General features: G+C 53.1%; 1 pseudogene; it reads left to right on the top strand.

Annotated features, from left to right (window-relative positions):
• On the top strand, positions 1-26079 carry LOC139361160 (SH3 domain and tetratricopeptide repeat-containing protein 1-like; annotated as a pseudogene).
• The last annotated feature ends 330 nt before the right edge of the window (positions 26080-26409 follow it).

Below are 26409 nucleotides of genomic sequence, written 5' to 3'. Positions count from 1 at the left end.
TGTTCTGGTGATCTGGGCTGAGTGTCTCATCTGGCAGCCCTGTTTCCTGGTGATCTGGGCTGAGTGTCTCATCCGGCAGCCCTGTTTCCTGGTGATCTGGGCCGAGTGTCTCATCCGGCAGCCCTGTTTCCTGGTGATCTGGACTGAGTGCCTCCATGGGAAGTTGCACCCATCTTCTCCAGTAGTGCATCTTTTCACAGCAAGCAAAACATTTTCACCACGTTTCTAGCGGGACAGGCACTAGCTCTTTTCTGGGCATCAGGAGACCTGGCTTTGTTCTGGTTCAAGCAACAGCTGGTGAGTTACCAAAGACAAGTCGCATCTGGCCCCTGGTCCTTTGCTTTATAAGTAGAATCACAGTCCGAGTGGGCATCACTGCCCTGGTCTCTATACGGGGCTGAGTGTTGTGGGGATGATGGCTAAATGTCAGGGTGCATTTGCGCCACTAGGGGATTACAGGCCAGCCAAAGACACAGGAGGAAAGCTAACAGCCCCGGGCAGATATACAGAACCAGAGGAGTGTGGAAGGGTGGTTCCAAGCTCCTTGGTGTGATTGATGTGATCACAATAAACATTTTATCTCTAAGTCTTGGGCCATTGGACCAAGAGAAGAGAGAGCTGGTGTTGAGTTGTAGTGAGAGGTGTGTGGTTCGTGTGCCTGCCGAGCCTTGCTTGGACTCAATTCCATTGAGTCCCATTCCATTTTACCTTCTGTTTCCACCTTTTTCCTGCTCCTGCTTGTTTCTCCAGAAAAAAATGCAATAAATTCCTTTCAAAAACTTTACAAAAGTCATAGATGCTTATTGAAAATAGTTCAAATGCTATGGAAGACAGAAAGATAGTGAGTGTTTTTCTGTTGTGTGTTTGGATGAATGTGTCTTTGGGGTAGTCACGATTAACACTGGGTGTATTTCCTTCCAGATCCTTTCCAGTGTACCTACAAATATATATGTACACATTCTAAAAAACAAAATAGTACCTGATAAACATTGAGTCCCCCCACTCCCACTCAGCAGTCTACATGGACATCCTTTCATGGTGATACGATGAGACCTGATCGACTCCTTTTGTTCGCTGGAGTCGCAGGTAATAATAGCTACAGATAACTCACCTTCAGTGGGCATTTACCATGTGACAGGGTCTGTGCTCCAGGCAGGCTACATGAAGTGGGTCTTAAGGCTGTTTACAACAATGCTATGGGTGAACACAGTAATTGTTAACATTTTGCAAGTGATAGAATTGCAGTAGAGAGAAGCAAAGCTGCTTGCTCCAACTCATGGCACGATTCCCGAGAGAGAGAGAGAGAGAGAGAGAGAGAACACTTTTAAAACAATTCTTGTTATAGTAGGTGATTTATGATCATTTCAAGAAATAGTGCATTCAGTGAATACATTTCAGGGTCTGGTACAGTCTGGGAGCTGTTCCTGAAAATGCACTGGGCTAGAGGTAAAAGAGTGGTCCATTGTCCCTGGGCCCCTAGTGCAAGGAGGGAGGTCCCGCGGAGAGGGGACATGGAGAGGAGGTCTCTCTGAACAAACTGTGCAACATCCATTTCTGCTGAGTCTGGTCCGAGGTCTGGTTCTTTTTTTTTTTTTTTTTTGAGACGGAGTCTCGCGCTGTGTCACCCAGGCTGGAGTGCAGTGGCGCGATCTCGGCTCACTGCAAGCTCCGCCTCCCAGGTTCACGCCATTCTCCTGCCTCAGCCTCCGAGTAGCTGGGACTACAGGCGCCCGCCACCACGCCCGGCTAGTTTTTTGTATTTTTAGTAGAGACGGGGTTTCACCATGTTAGCCAGGATGGTCTTGATCTCCTGACCTCGTGATCCACCCGCCTCGGCCTCCCAAAGTGCTGGGATTACAGGCTTGAGCCACCGCGCCCGGCCTGGTTCTTGACATGAACACTTTTCAGAAATACTTGGTTTTGATTTTTATCACGGCTTACCTGAGCAGCCATGGTTTCAAACTGCCTGGAGATGTGGTCTGGCAGGCCAGTGCTCTGCCCATCCTTCCGGCTCCTGCAGGAGGGGAGTCATCCTGGACTAGAGGGCTTCACCTGTAATCAGCTATCTCATAATAAGTGGATTTGATGCTGGTTTCGCTAGGTCAGGAAATTTCCCATTTGGAAGGAAAACTGATACTTGTTTTTGGGTTTTGCTGAGGAGCCACAGGGTTTAGAACAGAGACTGGAAGTTTGTTGAGACGCACGTGAGTGCACTCAAACATCTTCCATGAAACATGGAAATAAACAGTGTTCCAGAGAGGTCCCTGGCTTTGGGATAAAAATATTTCTGTAACAGAATGGCACTGGATGTCTGCTGTATCTTTTTCTCTGCTATTTTGGCAAGTTTTATTTGGGTGTGTGTCTACTGTACAGAAGGTATGACATCAGTTTTTGCCACCAAGTATTTAACAGCTGTTGGTACCTCCTATGTGGGTCACTTTTGTGCCGTGGTTTCTTTGGGGAAATTGTAGGTCTCCTACCCAAAGCACATTGCCCATTTCAAGGTACTCCTGGTTTCTGAACACCTGTGGCAGTGCCTTCCATGTGGGTGAAGCCAGCCGAGAAAGTACCCCTCCCCAGGAGTTGGGGACTCGTGATTGCCAGAGTGAGGAGGCTGGGGATGGACCCTGGACTAGATGCTACCCACCCTTTTTTTCCATTTGTAAGGGACAAGGATCCAGGAAGGAAAGTATCAGCTTACAAAGGCTTTTGTTACAATTAATCGTTCATGTTCTTTTTTTTTTTTTTTTTTTTTTTGAGACGGAGTCTCACGCTGTTGCCCAGGCTGGAGTGCAGTGGCGCGATCTCGGCTCACTGCAAGCTCCGCCTCCCGGGTTCCCGCCATTCTCCTGCCTAAGCCTCCTGAGTAGCTGGGACTACAGGCGCACGCCACCGCGCCCGGCTAATTTTTTGTATTTTTAGTAGAGACGGGGTTTCACTGTGGTCTCGATCTCCTGACCTTGTGATCCGCCCGCGTCGGCCTCCCAAAGTGCTGGGATTACAGGCTTGAGCCACCGCGCCCGGCCCGTTCATGTTCTTTCTTTTGGTATCTTATTCTCTGTTTACATTTTTTTAATTTAATTTTTTTTTTGAGACAGAGTCTTGCTCTGTCACCCAGGCTGGAGTGCAGTGGCGTGATCTCGGCTCACTCCAACCTCTGCCTCCCAGGTTCAAGTGATTCTTGTGCCTCAGCTTCCTGAGTAACTGCGATTACAGGCATGTGCCACCACATCCAGCTAATTTTTATGTTTTTAGTAGAGACAGGGTTTAGCCGTGTCGTTCAGGCTGATCTTGAACTCCTGAACTCAAGTGATCTGCCTGCCTCAGTCTCCCAAAGAGCTGAGAGTACAGGTGTGAGCCACCGCGCCCGGCCGCTGTTTCCATTTTGTAATGCTAGCATCACCCCAGTGTAGGGTGGCTAGGGGTATTTTTCTTTCCTGTTTCTTGGTGTATTTTCCTCTACAGCATTGATCACTCTTTAACATACTTTTTGGTTGTCTGTCTCTACCTACAAAAATATATGTTCCCTGTTATATCACCAGTGCCTGGCACATAGATAGTCAGTCAATATTTGTTAATGGATGAATGAATGAATGGGCTGAAAGAACCTTATTCTTCTTTCTTCTGTCACTTCACACCAAATGCTTTTGGAAAATGCTATGTGAACAGGGATCGTAAGCAGGAGAGGTTACACACATGGCTGTGGGATAGCCCATCATCCTCAGATACTTGTCTGGAAGGACGTGGAGTACTTGAGTGGAAATGATACAAGATAACTTCTTCAGGAAATCAGCCAAGTGTCACAGCTTTTCACATAGGCGTGTGATGTTAGTGTATGTGTGTATGAAGAGCTGTCGTGGCCTAGAATCACGGGCTTTTAGATCCCTTGTACAGATAGAAAAGTAAAGGCAGAGGCCCAGGAATGCTGTAGGCCACCGAGGTAGAGTCCCTGTCTGTCCTTCTCAGTGTCCGGTCACTTCTCACTGCACTCCCCTCTTTACTGCTAAAGCCACCTTCCCTGACTCTGAATGTGTAACCACGAGGGAGAAAATGTACTCCAGGCTCACAGTTTGTGGAGAAAAAGCCCAGCAGCTGAAAATAATGTTCACGAGTTTGTACCTAGAAAAAGTGGCCATTTCTATCATGTCTTTGAATATCCCTGTTTCTCATACATTTTATAAACAAGACAGTAGAAGGAGATTCGGGAACAGCCACTTTCGAACAAGGGGGAAAAAATCAAACCTAGAGCATTCCAGTTCCTGTTTTCTTCTCAGTTTAGTGCTGAGGCACTTTAGCTTCCTGTCTAAGGGACTACTCAAATCTGATTAGAAGCCATTGTGGGCTGGTAATTATCTGTCATTTTAGGAAGACAGATGCAGCACCAACTCTGTTCCCTAATAGCAGGCGTATTAATTTCAAATTTGGATGGCAGGAGAAGCAGATGGCGAGGTGGGATAAGCGTTCAGATGCTTGGTCATTGATAGCTTTTTTCTTCCAGTATCACATGGGGATTTGGGACCCGGGAAGCCCGCTGAGAACTGATGGTTATCTGTCCCCTAACCAGCTGGGTTCTTTTTCCTCCTGAGCTCAGAAAGATTGCTCCTACTGCAGCCAGGGAAGACAGGTTGTTGACTGGTTAGAAATCATGGCAGGTTATTTTCTCCACCCACAGTTCGCAGTTGGAAAGCAGAGCTATCAAAAAGTTGTCTTCTCTGTTGTATTTCAAATCTGGGTGTTAAAAAAATTATGTAAGCAAATTAAGCATTTCTTGAATGGTAGTTGTGTGTGTTCTTGATGCGAATGAGAGGTGCATTCCCCCGTAAAATCCCTGGGACTTTATAGGAGGATGTGAGCCTTAGAACAGAAGTTGGTTTTCTAGATGATCACGTAGACATGATGCTGAGCACTAGACAAAAATGTTGATTGAAGTGATTTAAAAAAATTTTGTCTGAGTTCAGATTCTACACCAATATTTAGAAAATCAGCAAAAGAACTTGTAGGAATTTCTCAGGCATCCAGTTCAGCCCCCTGCGCACATTGTCATAAAATCCGAGTGTGTGTACAGGGAGACGCATTCCTTTCCGTTCTCATCACAAGTCCTTCCCTGGCTCTGCACCTGCCTGTCATGCGTGTCCGTGTGAAGAGACCACCAAACAGGCTTTGTGTGAGCAATAAAGCTTTTGAATCACCTGGGTGCAGGCGGGCTGAGTCCGAAAAGAGAGTCAGGGAAAGGAGATGAGGGTGGGACTGTTTTATAGGGTTTGGGTAGGTAAAGGAAAATTGCAGTCAAAGGTGGGTTGTTCTCTGGCAGGCAGGAGTGGGGGTCACAAGGTGCTCAGTGGGGAAGCTTTTTGAGCCAGAATAAGCCAGGAAAAGGAATTATCATCCCTTAAGATAATATCATCCCTTAAGGCAAGGACCAGCCATTTTCACTTCTTTTGTGGTAGAATGTCATCAGTTAAGGCGGGACAGGGCATTTGCACTTTTTTTTTTTTTTTTTTTTTTTTTTTTTTTGAGACGGAGTCTTGCTCTGTCACCCAGGCTGGAGTGCAGTGGCCGGATCTCAGCTCACTGCAAGCTTGTGATTCTACAGTTACTTCAGGCCATCTGGGTGTATACCTGCAAGTCACAGGGGATGCGGTGGCTTGGATTGGGCTCAGAAGCCTGACATTGGCCTCTTCCCTACCTTCCCTACCTTTTCCCTCCTGTGTGGTTCTCTCACAAAGTGAATGGCCTCAGCCACAGCTTCTCTACAGCTGCATCAGACTGTGGCGACAGGAGTGGTGGCTGCTGCAGGGCCTGCTGTCCCCACGGAGCCCAGTCTTGCTTGCCGCTGCAGCCTGGTGATCATTTTGCACCAAAAGTATGTAATTCTACAGAATGAGAGCCCACATGCTGGGGTTGGAGGCCTCTTTATCACGGTGCTCTGCATATTTTAATCTTGGGTAGAAAGTATGGGAAAGTATGGGATACATGTGGTTTGATGTCAGAAGGACGTTGTGAACTTGACGTGGACTGAGGATGCTCAGGTGCAACGGGCACCCCGGCTTCATTAAATGAGACTTCCCCATCTACCTGCCAGGCATGCACAGGTGTATGGCCACATCTTTTGTGTTATCCTTATCTAGAGTGCGCCTTGTCGACATGCTTAAAGTTCCATGATGATATTCTGCCTCATAGAGTAGGTCCCAAACCGCATTCAACACAGAAATGTACTCCTGCTATTCTACATAGAAAGTGCTTTCATATACCAAGTGAGAGAGCAGTCCTAAAATCTAGGCTGGAATCACAGAAGGAAGGCTTTGGGAAGCAACAGATTCCCTAATCCAAAGCGGGTTTTTGATGAACCTAGAAACAGGACCAAGAGAAGTGAATTTGCCTAAGGCCCTGACAGTGTCTCACGGTAGCATTTGAACCTAGCAGTTTCTTGACCTATTTCTTTAAATGGTTAGTCATGCTTCCTCTGATTCCTATAGAAACGTATTCCTCATTCATTCTTTTGTTTCAGTGAATTCTTGCGGTGCTACCACGTAACAGTATTTGAGTCAAAATGTGGCAGTGTTGATCCCTTTCCAAGGTTTTTAGTTGCACAGTTTTTCAAAGTTGTGCTCACAGTTTCTTGTTGGTTGCGAGGTGTCCTTTCAGAAGCCAATTGTGTGGTGTATTTACGTTGATTGTTGGAGGTAGTTTGGTTAGAACCTACTTCGAGTGGCTGGCGTGGGCCTGGGGACAATGACAGCTGTCTGCTTCGTGGGCAGAGATGGAGTAATTGCTTCCTGGGAAGTACCATCCTCCTGGCCACACTCTCCAGCCCATTTCGTTTGTGTGGGTTTCCTCGCATCTGCACGTTTCTGGCTTCATGTGAGTCTCATTTATTTTAGCATATGACTTCAGGCTGTGGGGAAGAATGGCCATTTTAGCACAGAGATGCACACAAAGGAACAACTGGCTAAATGTGACTGAAGACATTCTTAGGGCGGTTTCATTTCTTTCATTCTGTAACAGGCAATCTGGGAAGCAATCTGAACATGTGGCCTGCACTGTCACAGCTCCTCCCTGCAGGATTGCAGATGTTTGGAGATTGTAGTGATAACCGTTATCATTGAGAAGGGCATTCTCACAGGCTCTAATCAGTCCGGATTTATTCCGTGTTAATTTGTTAAAGACAACTGTATTTCTAGCCAAATCCATGGGAGACGTTTCTCCTGGCAGTGTTGCTGGGGGTATTCCCGTGGCTTAGTCTTAGGGCAGCGCACGCCTTTGAATACTGCTGAAGCTGTGAGTACCCAAAGCGCACGGGAGTACTTTTGTCATACGGGGTGTTAGTCACTGATACACGTCTCAGTCAGACCTGATGGATTCTTGACCCCTTCCTTTTCTAATTTTTTAATTTTTATTTTTTATTTTTGTGTTTTAAGAGCACAACCCCTCAGGTGGCCACCATGAATCTCTGGTGTTTTCGGTTGGCTGCAGCCTATTTGCCACCTCTGGTTCAAACCTACTCGAAGCCTGATGATGCTTGCCTCGGTTGTTCTGCTGTGTGACCTCCGCGCCCGCAGGGTTCAAGACTGTCAGAGCTCGGAGCCACCTTCACAACTACCAGGGTTTCCGGAACCTCCTTTCTCTAGCCCTGGGGATGGAAGAGATGTCATCAGAGGTGAAGGCTTATTAGGTTTACGTGCCATTGATAACGAATGAGGAGGTTTTCTTTTATATAAGGGGAGCTTCTTAGAACGTGCTCTAGTAGGGTAAAGAAGCTTTTGAGGTTTGCTTTCTCTGGAAAGATAATTTGTGATCCTGCTGTTGCTTTCAACAAAAATAGAATTTGCATACCAGTGCATGTTGTATTACTGAGCACTGGCTGACAAATGGTTCTTAACTCGTCATTCACTCCACCACTGTTTCTTGAATGGCATATGTGTGCCAGCTGTAGTAGGAACTTGCTAGACTCTAGGACTAACCCTTATGAAATAGGGGTCCTGGGGGAAGCAAATGCATATAACTATAAAGGTTGGAGGGGATATCAGAGGGGGTGCCTGTAGGTGCAAAACTTTGTTCATTCATTGCCCCATCTAGGAGGTTTTGTGTCTTAGCAGCGTGTTCCATAGCAACACATCCCTCTATCAAAATGTTGATCATATTATTTTGAAATTCTCTGCTTAGGTATGTGTTTTTCCGACTAAGTTTAAAACTGGTTAAGGACAGGCTATGGCGTATGTATTATATATATCTACACACACACACATATATTTATATACATACACATTACCATATAAATAAACAATATATATTTATATATATATGTTCATATATATATATTTCCCTCTCTATATATACATACACATCACACACATATATATACACACACATATATATGAAATACACACACAGACACACACATACTTCTACTGCCAAGCACAGAAAGTCAAAACTAGGCAAGAGTTCTTTTAGTGTTCATGAAAAAATAGATGTGCTTAGTTGAGAGCGTCCTTAAGTTGCCAGGGGAAAGACAGGATGGATTCACAAAGGGAGATAGTGTTTTTTTGTTTTGTTTTTTTTCTCTTTGTTTAACTCTTGAATTCGAAATAATTCATACTTATTGAAAAGTTGCAAAAGTAGTACAGACAATTCCCATATACTCTTCCCTCAGATTCCCCAAACCTTTCACCCCATTTGTACTTTCTCTCTCTGTGGATATAATTCTTTTTTTTTTCTGAAATATTTGAGAGTGGAAGGTAGAATGCAGGACAGGGTGAAAGGCGGAAGGAGACAGGTGAGTTGGGAGGCTTTTTTTTTTTTTTTTTTTTTTTTTTTTACCTTCTGAGATGGAGTTTCGCTCTTGTCACCCAGGCTGGAGTGCAATGGCAGGATCTCGGCTCACTGTAACCTCTGCCTTCTGAGTTCAAGTGATTCTCCTGCTTCAGTCTCCCGGATAGCTGGGATTACAGGCGCCCACCACCATGCTCGGCTAATGTGTTATGTTTTTTGTGGAGGGGTTTCACCATGTTGGTCAGGCTGGTCTTGAGCTCCTGACCTCTGATGATCCACCTGCCTTGGCCTACCAAAGGGCTGGGATTATAGGCGTGAGCCACTGTGCCTGGCGATTGGGAGGCTTTTGCAGTAACCCAGAGCGCTATGATGAGAGCTGGACCTGGTTGGAAATGATAAGAAAGGTGAGAAGTGGTTAGGTCTGGCACATATTTTGAAAGGAGAGTTTAAATGGGTTGGATGACAAGAGAGAGAAAAAGAAGTTTTAAGAATGATGTCAAGGACTTTGGCCTGAGTAACTGGAAGACTAGAGATGCTGTTATTGGGATCGGGAAGACTATGGGAGGAGTGGGTTATAGCAGGGGGAATCTAAAGTGTGTTTTCGGCATGCTAAATTTGAGGTCCAAAAAGGGATGTCAAGAAGTGTTGGCCGGGCGCGGTGGCTCACGCCTGTAATTCCAGCACTTTGGGAGGCTGAGGCGGCAGATCACCTGAGGTCAAGACTTCGAGACCAGCCTGATAATTATTAAAATCGATCATTGATGTTTACTAATTAATCATATTATTGCTTCTAATACTGCCGGGGGTGAACACCTACCTGTGATGTTGTTCCTAATATCCAGGGACAGAGAGCATGATTTTCGTTTCAATACCACAGTAGGGGTACAATCACCCTGTGACACTGATCCTAATATTGAGAGGGGTAGAATATGACATGACTCCCACCATAGCAATGAATGGACAGCCACCCGGTGATATTACTCCTAATATTCACAGAAGCAGCATACGATATTACTCCCAATATCGCAGGGAGGGTACAGCTCTTCTGTGATATGGTTCCTAGTATCTGGAGGGGGAGAGGATGATCATAATTCCAGTATCGCAGGCTGTGTTCACCCACCCTGTGATATTGTTATTAATATCCTGGAAGGGAGAAGATGATATGACTTCCCATAGAGCAGGAGGCGTACACCCAGCCTGGGATATTGTTCCTAATATCCATGGAGAGGAGAGGCTGATATTACTCCCAATATGGCAGGGGGTGTACATCCACCCTGTGATATTCTTCGTAATATTCCAAGGCTGAGAGGTTGATATTACTCCTAGTATCGGAGACACCGTACACCCCCGTGTGATAGTCTTCCTGATATCCAGAAGGGGAGAAGATGGTGCTAATCCCCATATCGCAGCAGGTGAACACCCACTCTGTGATATCTTTCAGAATTTGCAGGGGGAGAGAGGATAATTTCATTCCCAATACTGCAGAAGATGTACAAGCCCCACCCCGTGATATTGTCCTGAATATTCCAAGGCACAGAAGACGATGTTACTCCCAATATCGCAGAAAGTGTCCACCCCCCAGTGATGTTGTTCCCATGATCCAGGAGGGAGGAGGATGATATGACTTTCCACCCTTGAACCCTGCGATGCTCTCACCCTGCAACACCGACACCAGCTCAACCTGACATGGGCCCAGAGGTGCTGGCTGGGGGTGTTGATTGCTTCTCTTTTCTCCCTTGCCAGACTCAGTAGAGGAAGCGGAGACCGAGCAGCCTCGGGAACAAAATAGGTTTTGCCCGTGGCTCAGGCTTCCTCTGGTTATGAGCTGGGCCTTGGAGTAACGCCGGGGGAGGGGACAGAGCTGAGTACGGTGGGCATTGGATGCGGCTGTCACCCCTCTGTGGTGTGGGCCGGGGACTTGAGGGACATCGCCTGAGGTGGGCCTGAACCTCCCGTCTACTCTGGCACTGGAGGCCGTGGGGTCCCACACTTCTTCCAATGAACATGCTGACCCCCGCCTGGTCCCCGACCGAGGTGGGGCATCCTTTCCACTGCTGGGGCCCACATGTAGCTGTGGGTTCCTTTTTCATGACCTGGAGAAGCTACAGTTCACCCTGTGCTCCGCCTCAGAGATGGGAGGCCACACTGTCCTCAGCGGGTAGCAGAATTCAGAGCCTTAGGTTGCAGGGGCCTCAACTGAGGTCCTTGAAGGGTCTGCTCCTTCCTGAGGGGAGCCAGAGAGGAAGGGAAGGCTGTTGTAGGTTTGCCTCGGGGAGGGGGTGGTTCCACCCTCTGCCAAAGTCTCTGGAGCCAAGGCACGTGGCTCTCCAGCTGCCCCGGAGGCCAGAGTAGTGGCTGGGAGGGGCTGTGTGCCTCTGCCGGGTGGGGGAGATTTCTTAGCTCATCTAGTGTAGTCAAGTCAGACATTTGCCTCGAAATCGTATTTATTTACTTTTTTAATTCCAAGGCTTTACAGATGAATAAGGAGGCAGTTTGTATTGAAAATATTTTTTACGTGTGAGCTTGAAACAGAGAGTCTGTTTCAATCTAGGTTTTTCCTTCCCAGTAATGCCTCCTTTCATCCCAGGTTTTCCGACAGGAAATGCGCTTGTTTGCTCACCTCTGGGAGGGGGATTTGGCTAGGAATCCACCAAAGCCAGCAGGCACCAGTGGGTTGCTTGAGCAGGCTGGCCTTTGTTAACCCTTTAGGAACTGAGGGCTTCAGGTTTTCAGACCATCCAAGGTGAAGGTGGCCACAGGGGCCTGGAAGCTTTCCCATCCTTCCTGCAGGGATGGTCCGTTTCCCTGCACGGAGCTGGGTACATGGGTACAACACCCCTGTCCTGTGCCGTCGGTGGCTTTACCAATTTTGCATAGCAGCTTTTGAGCTGATCCATAGCTCTGATTGGCTGTTGAGGGTTTCATGGATTCCTGTACCGCACCGGGGGGCCCAATATGCTGACAAAAGTTGCATTTGTAGTTGTAGTGCTGCATATACATGGGTCCAGTTAGAAGGCTTTGATTCTTTCTAAAGGGAAAGGCATCTCTGAGGGATCACTGAGCTGACATAGTCTCCTCAAACCATGCTGTGAGGTGGCGACAAAGCAGGACAGAAGGGTGATTTTGTAGGAGAGTCGGGCCACGGGCCTGCGTGTTCTCTGTGTCCCCATAGTGCCGGAGTTCCTCCGTGCTCCAGGCCCCGGGTTTGCATTGCACATAATTCTCAAGGGCTCATGGCAAGCTGCGCCAGGGACACAGAGGGCGGGGATGCGGGGACCCTGCCCCCAGTGGACCAAGGACTCACTGCTGGACTCTAATCTGTCTAGGTGTTCTTGTGACTTGCAGAAATACCTCCGCCTTGCCTGGGCCCGGAGCCACAGGAGACCCTGCTGAAGGTGAAGAATGTTCTGGAACAATGCAAGACCTGCCCAGGCTGCCCCCAGGAGCCAGCGTCCTGGGGTCTCTGTGCGGCATCCAGCAACGTGAGCTTGCAGGACCCCGAGGAGCCCTCCTTCTGCTTGGAAGCTGAGGACGACTGGGAGGACCCGGAGGCCCTGAGCTCACTGCTGCTGTTCCTGAACGCCCCCGGGTACAAGGCCAGCTTCCGTGGCCTGTATGACGTGGTGCTGCCATGGCTGAGTGGCATGTTCTGCAGCTTTAGCAACGAAGAGGAGCTGACTGGGTGCCTGGCACAGGCCCAAGGGGCAGCCAAGAAAGCTGGCCTCCTCATGGCCCTGGCCAGACTCTGTTTCCTTCTGGGGTGGCTGTGCAGCAGGAGACTCAAGCTGTCCCAGGCCCGGGTGTACTTTGAGGAAGCACTGGGGGCCCTGGAGGGCAGCTTTGGGGACCTGCTCCTGGTGGTGGCTGTGTACGCCAACCTGGCCAGCGTTTAAGAGAAGCAGAACCGGGAGAAGTGTACACAGGCGGTTCCCAAAGTTATGGCCCTGCTCCTGGGGACGCCCGGCAACATCTGCAGCACCGAGGTGGAGGGAGAGCTCCTACAGCTGGCGCTGCAGCAGGCGGTGGGTGGCCAGAGCCTGCCGGCCGAGGCCCGGGCCTGCTTCCTGCTGGCCAGACACCATGTGCGCCTCAAGCAGCCCGAGGAGGCCCTGCCCTTCCTAGAGCGGCTGCTGCTTTTGCACAGGGACTCGGGAGCCCCAGAGGCTGCGTGGCTCTCAGACTGCTCCCCACTCCTGGCTGACATCTACTCCCGGCTCCTACTCCTGGCCGCAAGTGCCTGTCCCACCTGGTGCTGAGCTGTGTCAAGGTGGCCTCATTGAGGACACAGAACTCGCCGGCCGGATCGCTGAGAAGCATGAACCTGGTGCTCCAGAACGCCCTCCAGCCCCACAGCCTCCTCACCCAGACTTCCCACTACCTCAGGCGAGCGCTGGCCTCCCTAACCCCGGGCACAGGCCAGGCGCTGCGCGGCCTTCTCCACGCCAGCCTGGCCCAACTGTACAGCCACCGTGGCTACCACGGCCCAGCCATCACCTTCATGACGCAGGCGGTGGAAGCCAGTGCTGTTGCCGGAGTCCGTGCCATCGTGGACTGCCTGGTGGGCCTGGCCTGGCTGCACGTGCTTCATGGACAGAGCCCTGTGGCCCTGAACTTCCTGCAGTCTGTCCAGGACGCAGTGGTGGCCAGCGAGGACCAGGAGGGTGTGATTGCCAACATGGTGGCCGTGGCTCTGAAGAGGACGGGCCGGACGAGGCAGGCAGCCGAGGGCTACTACTGTGCCTCACGGGTGGCTCGGGACCTGGGCCAGTGGAGGAACCAGGCAGTAGTGCTGGCCAACTGCAGGACCCTGTGCCTGCCCTGCAGGGAGTGTGGCCGGGACTTCACCCACGTGCTCCTGTAGCTGGGCCACCTCTGCACCCGCCAGGGCCTGGCCCAGCAGGGCAAGGGCTCCTATGAGTGAGCCCTTCTGGTCGCCGTGGAGATGGGCCATGTGGAGAGTGAGTGCCCCAGTTTCTCCTGTGCACCTTCTGGGGCCACTCGGGTCAGGGCACACTTGGGGTTTGTGATTCAGAAACAAGTGGTGGTTTTTCCACCATCGAAAGTGCTGAGTCATGGCCAGCAGCAGATGTTGGCAAGCGCCCTGGAGACAGGCGGTTCCCATGCAGGGCCAGGTCCTCTGTGCCCTTCTGAGGCAGCCAGCTCCTCCTGGTTTGCCCAGGGACCATCTTGCCTTGAGCACTGAAAGTCCTGCATGCTGGGAATTCCTAGCCATAACCCTGGGATCAAGGCAGGATCTGCTGCGCTGGGACTTGGGGCCCCTCCATGAGCCAGGCCCTGAACGCCAGTTCTTGTGCCCGTGTTATCTGCTTGGTATGTCGGCAGCCTGCGCACCTGTCATCCCACTTCACAGAGGACACGGGCGGGTGATTGCCCAAAGCCGCAGAGTAGTTCATGCAAAAGCAGCTCGTTGTGCAGAGTGTGCCAGGCCCCACCCACAAATGGGGCTTGTGGGGTCCGCGGGTGACAGAGACTGAGCGTGGGAATGTGAGCTTCAGGCCACAGAAGCCGCAAAAGGGTGAGTGGCGTGATGGTGGGGCAGCACTTGGCCCCGGGTTAGGGAAGCCTCTTTTGTCTAGGACCAGAGGGTTGAGAGGATTTAGTCTAGTAATAGGTGGTGGATGAGGGGCTGGTGGTGGGGGAGGGGCTGGTGGTGTAGCCTGTGTGAATGCCCAGGGGTGAGCGAGTGGGGGTGAGTGAGTGGGGTTGAGTGGGTTGTGAGCGGGGTTGAGTGGGGTGTGAGCGGGGGTGAGTGGGGTGTGAGCGGGGGTGAGTGGGGTGTGAGCGGGGGTGAGTGGGGTGTGAGTGGGGGTGAGTGAGTGGGGTTGAGTGGGTTGTGAGCGGGGTTGAGTGGGGTGTGAGCGGGGGTGAGTGGGGTGTGAGCGGAGGTGAGTGGGGTGTGAGTGGGGGTGAGTGAGTGGGGTTGAGTGGGTTGTGAGCGGGGTTGAGTGGGGTGAGCGGGGGTGAGTGGGGTGTGAGTGGGGGTGAGTGAGCGGGAGTGTGAGCGGGGATGAGTGGGGTGTGAGCGGGGGTGAGTGAGCAGGGCTTATGCAGGGAGGTGCAGAGTTGGGAGTGGGTGGGTTGGGTGCTGGATGGTGAGCTCTTCTGGAGAGCTAAGCAGGGCCTGAGGCCTCAGACTGTGGCTTGGCCTTTTCCCCAAGAGCACTGGGGAGCCATGGAGTGCTATGGAACAGTCACTGCAGACTGAGCAGTGAACGGACAGTAGGTGGGCAGGGCTGTCCGAAATCTAGGCCACAGAGGATAGATGAGGAAGTTGAGTCCAGGGAAATGGCTGAGACAAGGGATACTGTTGTGGGTCCCCTCTGCCTTGCAGCACTTTGGCCATCCTCCCAGGATGGACGTCATGGCACAGTGAAACCACTCAGAGGTGCCTCCTGTTGCCTGGACCAGAGCCCTAGGGGCTGTGGTCAAATCTGCCCATTTCCCAGCACAGGCCTGGCACCCACTCCTGGCCCTAGGAGGGATGAGATTTTGGAAAGGACCGTGTGAAGGGGCCCCGGTCCCACACATCTGCCCAAGGAGGGTTGGGGGGTTCAGACCCAGGCTTCTTCCCCAGGGGCATTCTCTGACTGGAAGGAGACCCTGCAGGAACCCAGTGCCCCAGCCCCCACTGCAGCCTCCGGTGGCTCCTGGCACAATAGCCTGTGGCACCTCCTCGTACGAGGCCCTCCCCCGGGTGCTGGGGGATTCAGACTTGGAAATGCAGGCCAGGGAACGGGGATCATGCTTCCCTGTCTCCCCACCCTGGGCTGATCGGTCGAGGAGACCGAGGGCGGGGCTGATACCCCACGTGCTTACCTGGGGTCATTTTTGAGTCACTTTCCGTAGTTTGTGTCCTTCTAGGAGTTTGGCTGTTGTGTCTAGATGGTCAGATTTGTTGGTGTACGATTGTTCATAGTGTTTTCATGGAATCCTTTTATTTCTGTCAGGTTGGCAATAATGTTTCCTCTCTCATTTCTGATTTGAGAAACTTGGGTTCTTATTTATTTATTTATTTATTTATTTATTTATTTATTTATTTATATTAGAGATGGGGTCTCATCATGTTCCCCCAGGCTGGTCTTGAATGCTGGCCTCAGCGATCCTTCCCCCTAGGCCTCACAAAGCGCTGGGATGACAGGCGTGAGCCATGGTGCTCAGTCTGATTTTAGTCATTTGTGTCCTATCTTTCTTTTCTTGGTCAGTCTGGTGAAAGATTTGTCAATTTTGTTATTATTTTCAAAAAACCCACTTTTGGTTCTGTTGACTATCTCTTTTGTTTTTCCATTCTCTGTATTTTTACTTCCCGTTTCCACTCTTATGTTTATTATTTTCTCCCTTTTATTCGCTTTGGGTTTAGTTCATTCTTTTTTTAGTTTCTCAAGGTGGAAGGTTAGGTTTTTGATTTCAGATTTTTCTTCTTTCTTTGAATGTAGACATTTACAGTAATAAATTTCCCTTTCAGCACTGCCTTAACTGCATCTTGGAATTTTTGATGGGCTGTGCTATTTTTTTTTTTTTTTTTTTTTTTTAAAGACAGAGTTTTGCTCTATTGCCCAGGCTGGGGTGCAGTGGTGCAATATTGGCTCACTGCAACTTCTACCCAGGTTCAAGCCATTCTCATGCCTCAGCCTCCCGAGTAGCTGGGATTACAGACGTGCACCACCCCACCCGGCTAATTTTTGTATTTTTTTTTTTTTTTTTTTTTTGTAGAGACGAGGTTTCACCGTGTTTCCCAGGCTGATCTCAAACTCCTGGACTCAAGCGATCCTCCCACCTCGGCCTCCCACAGTGCTGGGATGACAGGCGTGAGCCACTGCGCTGGCCCGGGCTGTGCATTTGTTTGCATTCTTCTCAAATTAGTTTTCGGTTTCCCTGATGGTCTCTTTGACTCACTGGTTGTGTAGGAGTGTGTAGTTTCCACATATTTTTGAATTTCCCACATTTCCTTCACTGTCGATTTCCAGTTTCATGCCAGTACAGCTGAAGAACACCTCTGCTTTGGTCTCAGTCCTTCTCCATTCACTGAGGCTCGTTTTGTGGCCTGGCACATGGTCCGTCATGGGGAATGTCCCGTGGGTGCTCGAGAGGACTGTGTATTCAGCTGTTGTTGGGTGGCGTGTGTGACAGATGTCCATTCGGCGTACCTGGTTTCCTGTGTGAATCTCCGGAATGTTTCTGACACTAGAAAATCAGAAGCTTTCCACCGTTCCCAGCACACTGGCTTTGGGAGAGGCCAGTGAGCCTGTGGGTTTGGAGACTGGTTGCATCAGAGAAGCATGTGTGGGAACGCCAGGGGCTGGCTTTGAATCCCATTCCCCCAACATGATGCCGTGTGTGGCAGACATGACGCTTGGCTTTGCTCTCTCAGGGTTCCATCTGCGACAGCGGCTACTTGTGCCCCTGGCCTCATCAGCTCAGGCTGAAGGCGGCCCTGGTCCTAGCCAGAGGGGCTTTGTGAAGCAGAAATAGATGGCCTGGTGCGGGGGCTGAGACTGGCCAGGACCTCGGCCCTGGGAGTTGTAAAGAAGGCCGGCCTGTACCATGAGCATCTGCACCAAGCTGTGCCCATTTCACGGTGTGCTTGGCATCTATCCTGGCACAGGTGCATGGCCTGTCTGCGCTCAGGCTCCCCGCCTATGGGGCCCAGGCTCACAGAGGTGTGAAGGAGGCAAGCACGGCGCAGGGGCCTCCGAGCCCAGCCAGCCTCGCTTCGATGCTGGGAGACTAACTAACATCTTGCATTTTTGTCTTCTGCCCAGGCCAGCTGCGGACCGTCCAGCGGCTGTGCTACTTCTACAGCGTCGTCATGCCCAGGAAGGCCCAGTGTGTCATCTACCATGAGCTCCAGCTCTCCCTGGCCCGCAAGGTGGCCGACAAGGTGCTGGAGAGGGCAGCTCCTGGAGACCATCAGTCAGCTCTACCTGTCCCTGGACACCGAGCGGTGAGGGCTGGCTTTGCAGTGGTGGGGGTGGGGGACAGGGCAGGGAGGGGGGCACAAGGAAGCTGGCCCAGGGCCCCAGCAGCCCCTCTCCTTTTGATCATTTGGTTCCTTGGCATCAGATGCTTTGAGCTGGCGGCTCTGGGGTCGTCCCAGGGCTGCTGCTAGCCCATGAGTCCCAGCTTGAGCCTCCCTTGTTGGGTCAAAGGTCATCTCCACCCCAGCAGAGGCAGTAGGTGCACTCTGGACTGTTCTTCCTACTATGGTGGCTTTTGTCATCTGACCTGTGCCTGCCCCGAGTCCCCGAGTCTTCACTCCTGGCCTTCATCTGTCCCCTTAAAAGTGACCACAGCAGCCACCTGTGGCTTCTCTCCCACAGAAGACAGAGCCAATTGTGTCACCTGCTTCCCTGGGGCAGGGTTTCAAGGTCTCACATCCCATATGTGGCCCACTCGACTTCCCCTGAGCATCCTGACCTGGTGGGGTAACCGTGGCCCTGGCCACCCGACCCACAGGGCCTAGTGACATTGCTGCAGTCACACCCCCTGGAATGTTGGACTTACTGAGAGAGCAGGGAAGGAGCCAGATTCCATGGGGACCTGGGAGACTGGCTCCAGTCTTGGCCTCAGGTTCACAGAGGGAAAATGGGCCAGTGTGCTAGAGCAATGTTTCTCAAAGTGTAGTCCCTGGACCAGTAGAGCAGCATCCATGTCACCTAGGAGCTTGTGGCAAGTGGGAGTTCTAGGGCCTGCCCCAGGCCTGTGGAGCCGGAAGGTCTGGGGGGCAAAGCCAGCAAGCTATAAGGGCAGGCCTCCGGGTGACTGTGATGCCTGCACACCTTGAGAACCATCGGCCTAGATAGCCTCTGAACACTAACGGCTCCTGGTGCGTCTGGAGAAGACACCGGCCATGTCTGGGAGGCAGGGGAGATGGACTAGCACACTCCTCCTGCCACAGGGCAGCATGATGCTCGACTCCCTCAGAAGGATGTCCTTCATCTTTTCCACGCCGTGTGTGTTCACCCTGGCCCTCCCAGCAGCCTGGGAAGGGCAGAACACTGCACACACAAGAGGGCCGTTCCCAGTCTGCACATGCCAGATTCATCTGTCACCAGACCCACGGGAGGAGGCAGACTGGTTCCAGGAGGATGAGAGCCCTTGTTCTGACACCTGTGTCTGATTCCAGGCCCTACAGATCCGCTCTGGACCACACCAAACGAAGTCTGGGGATTTTCATTGACCTCCAGAAGAAAGAGAAGGAGGCGCATGCCTGGCTGCAAGCAGGGAAGATCTATTACATCCTGCAGCAGAGCGAGCTGGTGGACCTGTACATCCAGGTGAGCGGCAAGGGATGCAGGAGGGCCCCTGTGCTATTCACTCTCTGTCCATCCATCCATCCGTTCATCCTTCCATCATCTATTTACCTGTTCATCCTTCCATCCATCCATCCATCCATCCATCCATCCATCTGTCCCTTCATCCATCCATCATTCTTCCATCCATTTATCATCCATCTATTCACCCGTCTGTCCATCCATTCACCTGTCCTTCCGCCCATCCATTCATCCTTCCATCATCTATCTGTTTACCTGTTCATCCTTCCATCCATCCGTCCATTATCCATTCATCCATCCATCCATTCTTCCATCATCTTCCCATATACCTGTGGGTCCTTCCTTCCATCCATCCATCCATCCATCCATCCATCCATCCATCCATCCATCATCCATCATCCATCCATTCACCTGTTCATTTTCCCACCCATCCATCCATCCATCCATCCATCATCCATCCACATATCTATTGATCCATTCATCCATCCATCATCTATCCATGCTTCCATTATCCATTCATGCTTCCATCATCCATCCATCCACCTGTTCATCCTTCCATCCATCCATCGTCCATCCACCCATCCATTCATCCATCCTTCCATCATCCATCCATCCTTCCATCATCCATCCTTTCTCCCATCCATCCATTCACCATTCGTCCATCCATCAATCATTCATCCATCCACCCACCAGTCTACCTATTAATCCATCCCTCCATTCATTTTTCTGTCCATTTGTTTATCTATACATTCGTCTGTCCACCATCTATGCATCCACATGTACATACATCATCTACCCTCCACCCATCCATACATTATCTACCCACCCATACATACATACAGACATACACACATCATTCCACCCACCCACCCGCCTATCCATCCATCCATCCATCCATTCATCCATTCATCCATCCAAGCATTAATCTATCCACATACCCATCCATCCATCCATGTGTCTACGTCTCCTCATCCATTCATCCATCCATCCACTCATTCCTAAGCCACTGCAGAGCACCTGTGGTGTGCCTTTTCCCTCCCTCCAACTGGTTCCTTCACATCCTCCCCCAGTGGCCAGCATCTTCTCCCTGAGGGCAGAGGCGTGGCCCCTCACAGTGCACAGCACCTACTGGTATACAGCACATGCTCAAATAATGTGACCACTCAGTTAACACACAGAAGAACTTGCTCCAAGCGACATGTGGCACATCTCCTTACAAAATGAATCTATCATGGTGGCTGTTTTCAGAGGCTTTCCCAAACACAGTGTGATCTGGAACAAATTGTGAAGCCCACGAGCCTGGTGAAGCTTTCATTATTGAGCACCTGCTGTATACTTCCTTGAGCTGAGGAGAGGGATCAAGAGCTCATGGTCAAGAGGGGACCAGGCCCACCCACAAACACTGCTGCTGTGGCAGGGATGTAGCAACGCAGAAAGGAGCCAGTGGCTGGGCTCCCAGCAATCTGGGGGCCACGGAGACTGGTTTGAGTGCAGGGGGAGTGGGCTAGGGCTAGCCCTAGTGGTAGGATTCATAGGTGTCGGGCTCCTGGGCTGCAGCTGCTCAGTCACCTCCTGGCACTCAGGTGCATCAGTTCATTGTCCTCATGCCAGTGGTGGGGGCAGCCCTGATGCACAGGGTCTGAAAAATGCTCAGGTGTACCTGGAGTGTGTGAGAGGAAGGAGGCTGGCAAAGGTGCGCGTAGCCACCTCGCCAGGTGTGGGTCTTGAGGAAACTGCTGTCTCCTTTCAGGTGGCACAGAATGTGGCCCTGTACACAGGCGACCCCAGCCTGGGGCTGCAGCTGTTTGAGGCAGCCGGAGACATCTTCTTCAATGGGGCCTGGGAGCGGGAGGAAGGCATGTCCTTCTACCGGGTGAGCTGGCCTGTGGGCTGATGTGGGTGGGCCTCAGGGGGGCACCTGGAGGGCTGAGGCCTCCCACCTGGAGGCAGGGCCACCCATGCACATGATTAGTTTCCAAGTGGTCTTACCGGGAATGATATTGACCGTGCCCCTGCCCGGGACAAATGCTCAGGGCCTGGACGTGACAATGGCTCTACCCTTGTACCTGATGACCTCCAGCAACTATGAGTGGGAAATCCTGTCCCCATCTTCCAGATGAGGAAACTGAGGCTTAGAGAGGCACAGGGACATGTCAAAGGACACACAGCATGTCAGTGGGAGGCCCAGGTCTGCGTGCACCCCGAAGTGGCACGGCTTCTCCCTTCCTCTGAGCTCACGGTGTGGCTCGGCCCTGGGCACAGATAAATGTGGTGTTTTTAGAGCAGAGAGGAGTGCTGGCTCCCCCCAGTCAGACCCCCGGTGCCCAGGTGGGAGAGGCTGGTCTGAGGCTGTCGGGTGTAGCTGGATGGGCCTCGGGTGACTCTTCAGCCCCCAACTTGGGTGTCTGAACTGTGTGTTAACCCAGAGCACAGAGCTGTGTCGAGGTGCAGGGGTAGCTGAGGCGTGGGAAGCTCCAAGCACATGTTTGAGCTCTGAGGAGGGCGCTGGGCAAGGTGGGTGCTTCGGGAAACCTGGCCCCACCTGCCTGTGTGGTAGGACCTGGCCCTGCCCCTGCAGTGACTACGGGCAACCATAAGGCGGAGCTGCAGCTACAGCTGTGCAAGAAGCTGGTGGCACTCCTGGCCACACTGGAGAAGCCCCAGGAGGGCTTGGAGTTTGCCCACATGGCCCTAGCACTCAGCATCACTCTGGGTAAGTCCCCTGAGCCCCCACCCTGCCAGGACCCACACTTTGCCAGAGCCTAGCCTCCAGGTCTGCAGGCCAGGAGCTGAAACAGCTGCTGGATTTTCCTGGTCTCCTGTCCAGGCAGGCAGATCTGCCCAACTGGCTTCCTCGTCCGGCCGTGGGGCACAGCCCGGGGTCTCTCACACAGTGCAGAGCTCCCTGCCTGACTGAGCTCTGCTTCCTCTACCTGTTCCCGCTGCTGACCACAAGGGCCGCCCAGTGTGCCCTCTGCCTTCCAGACATGCCAGGCATCTCGTTGGTCCCTGTATGTGCCAGGCTGAGTGGCACATTCCCTTTCTCTTGTGCCCTTCCCACCCTTATCAACCACATGGCTCTCTGGCTGATAAAATCCAAGTTCCCCTTCCAGCAGCCTGCCCCTTAAGGCCGGGCATCCCCTGGTGCTGTGCCAGGGTTGTCTGTCCCCCTCCAGAGACAGGGAACCCTATGCAGGCCACATGTCCCAGCCCCTTGTGCCCCGTGGCCCAGTACACAGTAGGTGCGCAGCTGACTCCCCAAGGTAGGGGTCTCTGATCGTGACACACCCCAGAGGAGTTGGATGTCACGTCTGTGGGTTGCCTGGAGCCAGGGTGCCCGGGAGCACCTGGACTGCATGGCTTTTGGGCTCCCCTGGTGAAAACCAGTGAGCAAAGGCAGGTGGCTATGTGTAGGCACAGAGCTGGGCCATCCAAGTCCAACTTTACCAAAGCCTCACAGTAGACAGGGGCAGGCCTTATTAGTTCTGCTTTGCAGATGGGAAAGTGAGTCTGGGAACCTGGAAGGGAATGGCCAGAGCTGCCCAGGTGACCACAGGTGCCTGGCGGCAAGCCAGGTGTGCTGCCTGGAGTCTGCATACCTGCTCCGGAGGGGCCTGTGCCCTCCCTGCCCCAGGGAGCCACATCCTCACACCTGCCCCTTTGGCCTGTACCCCAGGGGACCGGCTGAACGAGCGCGTGGCCTACCAACGGCTGGCCACCCTGCACCACCGGCTGAGCCAAGGCAAGCTGGCGGAGCACTTCTACCTCAAGGCCCTGTAGCTCTGCCACTCGCCGCTGGAGTTCAAAAAGGAGACCCTCTACTACGTGAAGGTGTACCTGGTGCTCGGTGACATCATCTTCTATGACCTGAAGGTGGGTGGGAGGGGCAGGACTCGGGGTGTTCCCGGCCCCCTTGCAGTGGGATCTCCACCCAGAACCCAGAGGCCTGGGTTCCAGCCTTCCTTAGGAATGGCCCAGTGGCCTCCCTGGAGCTCTGCACCCAGCAGAGGAGAGGAGGAGCCGGCAAGGTTAGCAGACACAACCCAGCTCCCAAGATGGCCAGGCCCCACCCTCAGGAACTCAGTCTCAGCCAGGGAGGCTGACACATGAGTGGGCAATGGTGGCCTCTGGGTAAAGAAGGGGGATTGTAGTCAAGGTGGCCCTCCTGGAGGAGGTGACACCAAAGCTGAGTCTTGACAGTCAAGTGTCAAGTTGCATTTAAGAAAGAAGACAGGGTCGGGAGAAGGATATTTCGGAGGACGGCATCATCCTCACATTGAATCCACGTTGCAAGATCCAACCCAAATACTGGCGCCTCCTCTAGGAAGCCTGTGCAGGGTGTCAGGCTGCACTGAGCAACTCCTTCCTGGAGTCCTGAGACACCTTGAATCTTCACATGACCCAGGAAGGGTGGGGTAGGACCAGTGTCTTACCATTGGGTTCACAGACAGGGAAACCCCAGCTCAGGGCAGGTGCAGTGGGGCGGGGCCCCAGCCAGCCAGGCCGAGGACTTGCTGGGTCGGGTGTGTCTCGAGGGGAGGTGCTGTGCTCCCTCTGCCCCCAGCCCTGCAGGGGTGGAGAGCTGGGACTGGCAGACTCAGACCTGGGGTGTCTCCACCCCTCTGCCCAGCAGGCACCGCCCCTCCTCAGCATCGCACCGGCACCGTGTCAGTGCTCCTTATGGGCTGAGGGGCCAGGACGCTCCAGTCCAGGGTCCGAGATCTTGGGGGCCTTAGAACAACATGAGGAGCTGGGGCAGCCCTAAGACCCCGCCCCGTATCCCCCACCGCAGGCCTGGGGCTGCCCGGGAGGCCCCCGCCCAGTGCTGGTGACACCTGCTGGTCAGAAGTGGTCCCTGTGGCCTCCCAAGTCCCAGCCAGACAGGGAGGTGTCAGGTGTCAGGCCCAGAGGGACGCTGCTCACCGCTCAGGGGCTCGCCTGGGACCCAGGGGGACGGGCCTGCCAGAAGAGGCCTTTATCTCTCTTGGTCAAGCCTGCCGCCCACTCCGCCTGTCCAGGAGAAAGGAAAGGGCCAAGTAATACCTGAGAGGCCAAAGTCCACGGTTGGGGTCGAGGGACAGAGGGCCTCCTTCACCTCCTTCCCACGCACAGCCCTCTGGGCCTCATCGTGACTATGCTGTCAGCGCAGGCCAGCTTCCCACAGGGAGGCCCCCTTGGAATTCCGCAAGGGCAGCTGTCTTTCCAAGGCTATACCCTCCTCCTTGTATAGGAGGCTCTGGACCCAGGGCCCAGAGGAGTGGGAGAAAAAGCCGGGCTGGATGGAGCCTGGAAGGCTGGCAGAGAGGCAGGGGTAAGTGGGCATCTTTGCCAATTGCCTCTAAAATGGGGTCCCCTTTAGTCTACACGTGAGAGTGAGCCCTGGAATAGAGTGGATTAGGTGTGTCCTGGCTCAGCCCGCCACTCACTAGCTGCTGCACACACTACAGGCACATGGAAATGTACACGCAAATGCACACGGGCACAGGCACACACACACACAGGCGCACACACAAGGACATACACAGGCACACAAACACGCACAGGTACATGCCCAGGCACACGCAGAGACTTATGCATTGGCTGGCTCCTTCCTGTTTCGTTGGGAAGCCCCCACCCCTTCAGGAAGCCTTTGCCTTCCACCCCCGGCTGAGTCTGGGGCCTCCTGGGCCCCCCACAGGCTCCTGGGCTTCCCTCTGCCACAGCCCGGGCCACCCTGTGTGGTCAGTGTTCACTCCCAGGTCCCTCAGACTGGGAGCAAGGACGTTAGGCTCAGTCACGCACCCAGCACAGAGTCCAGTGTTCGGCTGGGCCGGGGGCATTGGATGAGCGGTGGCGGTGACTCGGGGCCTTCTCACGCTCCTGCTCCGTGTGTGGGGCGGGGCAGTGAGGGAATGGACTGCTGCATCTTGGACTTGGTCATTGGCCCTGGGAGCCATCTTGAGGTGGTAAAGAGGGACAGGCCAGGCATGGGTCTTAGAGAGGTTCCTTGGGTGACCCCCATGTGGAGGAGGCGCCTGGGGAGAAGCCGGGTGGGGGATGGGAGGGTGAAGGAGGAGGTCTGGGAGGCGGCATCCCAACCCAGGGATGGTGAGTCTGAGCCAAAGACGCATTGAAAATGGGAGTGGATGTCTGGGGAGTCACACTCCGTCAATATTTCAGGGAACATTGCCAGAGAGGACCCCTGTGAGATGGTTTTGTACCTGGCCTGGCCCGTGGAGGGCCTGGAAATGGTCAGCATGGACAGGGGCCAGAGGGGAGCCTGGGTCACTCAACACCGTGGCCCTGCTGTGGCTTGGAGCCACGGGTCCTGCATGGAACTCTCAGAGCAGGCAGGATCTGCCCTGACCTCAGCCCATGGGGAAAGGCCACTGCCTGCAGAGAGGGTGGGACTGGGGCAGGAGGCTTGGGGTGAGTGGGGCGTAGGGACAGTCAGGAAGGCTTCCAGGGGTGTCAGGGTCGTCCCCACCTCCTGCAGCTGAGACCACAGCAGTGTCACCGGCTTCGGGGCTCATGGGGTGAGCCAATGGCTGGACATGTGGAATGACCTGGAGACAGGAACGGCCTCTGGGAAGACGGGCTCCGAGTCCCCTTTTTGCTGAGCATGGCCTGTCCCCTTCAGGACCCGTTTGATGCAGCCGGGTACTACCAGCTGGCACTGGCATCCACCGTGGACGTGGGCAACAAGAAGGCACAGCTGAAGATCTACACGCGGCTGGCCACCATCTCCCACAACTTCCTCCTGGACCGCAAGAATTCGCTCTTCTTCTACCAGAAGGCCAGGACCTTCGCCACACAGCTCAACGTCCGCAGGGTCAACCTACCTCCTCTGCCACTCTGCGGGTGGGCTCCCTTATTGGCCCCCAGCCACCCTTGCTGAGGACAGCATCCGAGGGAGTGGGTTTTGTGCAAGGAGGATGGTCTCCTGCCTCTCCTGGTGTCTCCCGTGGCTCATTTTCTGGGTAATGGAAACATGAAAGCAGGGTTCAAATAGCAATAAATTTTTTTTGGCAATAACATACCCAAGTCCCCAGGGCATCCTTCCCTGTGTGTTTCCTGGGCTGTGTCTAGGGGCCAGCTCCTTCCCTGGTGGCAGCCCTCTGATCTTGGGGATGAGAAGGACCGTGAGCCTGGGCCAGGTCACCATGAGCCTCGGTTTCCTCGGTGGCCAGAGGGGAGACGGTGGTGGAACTCCCTGGGCAGCTCCCTGTTCTCCCTGCTCAGAGCTTTTGCTGTGGGTCTCGTGCCACCGTTGCCTTTAACGTTCAGGGCACTGTGCCCAGATGTGGGGGCTGCTAGTGTCCCTGTTCGCCATTGAAGAAACAGAGGCACAGAGAGGTTAGCTGACTGG

This window comes from Macaca nemestrina (genome assembly GCF_043159975.1).
Source record: "Macaca nemestrina isolate mMacNem1 chromosome 11 unlocalized genomic scaffold, mMacNem.hap1 SUPER_11_unloc_4, whole genome shotgun sequence".
Taxonomy (NCBI): Eukaryota; Metazoa; Chordata; class Mammalia; order Primates; family Cercopithecidae; genus Macaca; species Macaca nemestrina.
Note: the sequence above shows the minus strand (reverse complement) of the source record. Positions and strands in the feature narration are given on the sequence as shown.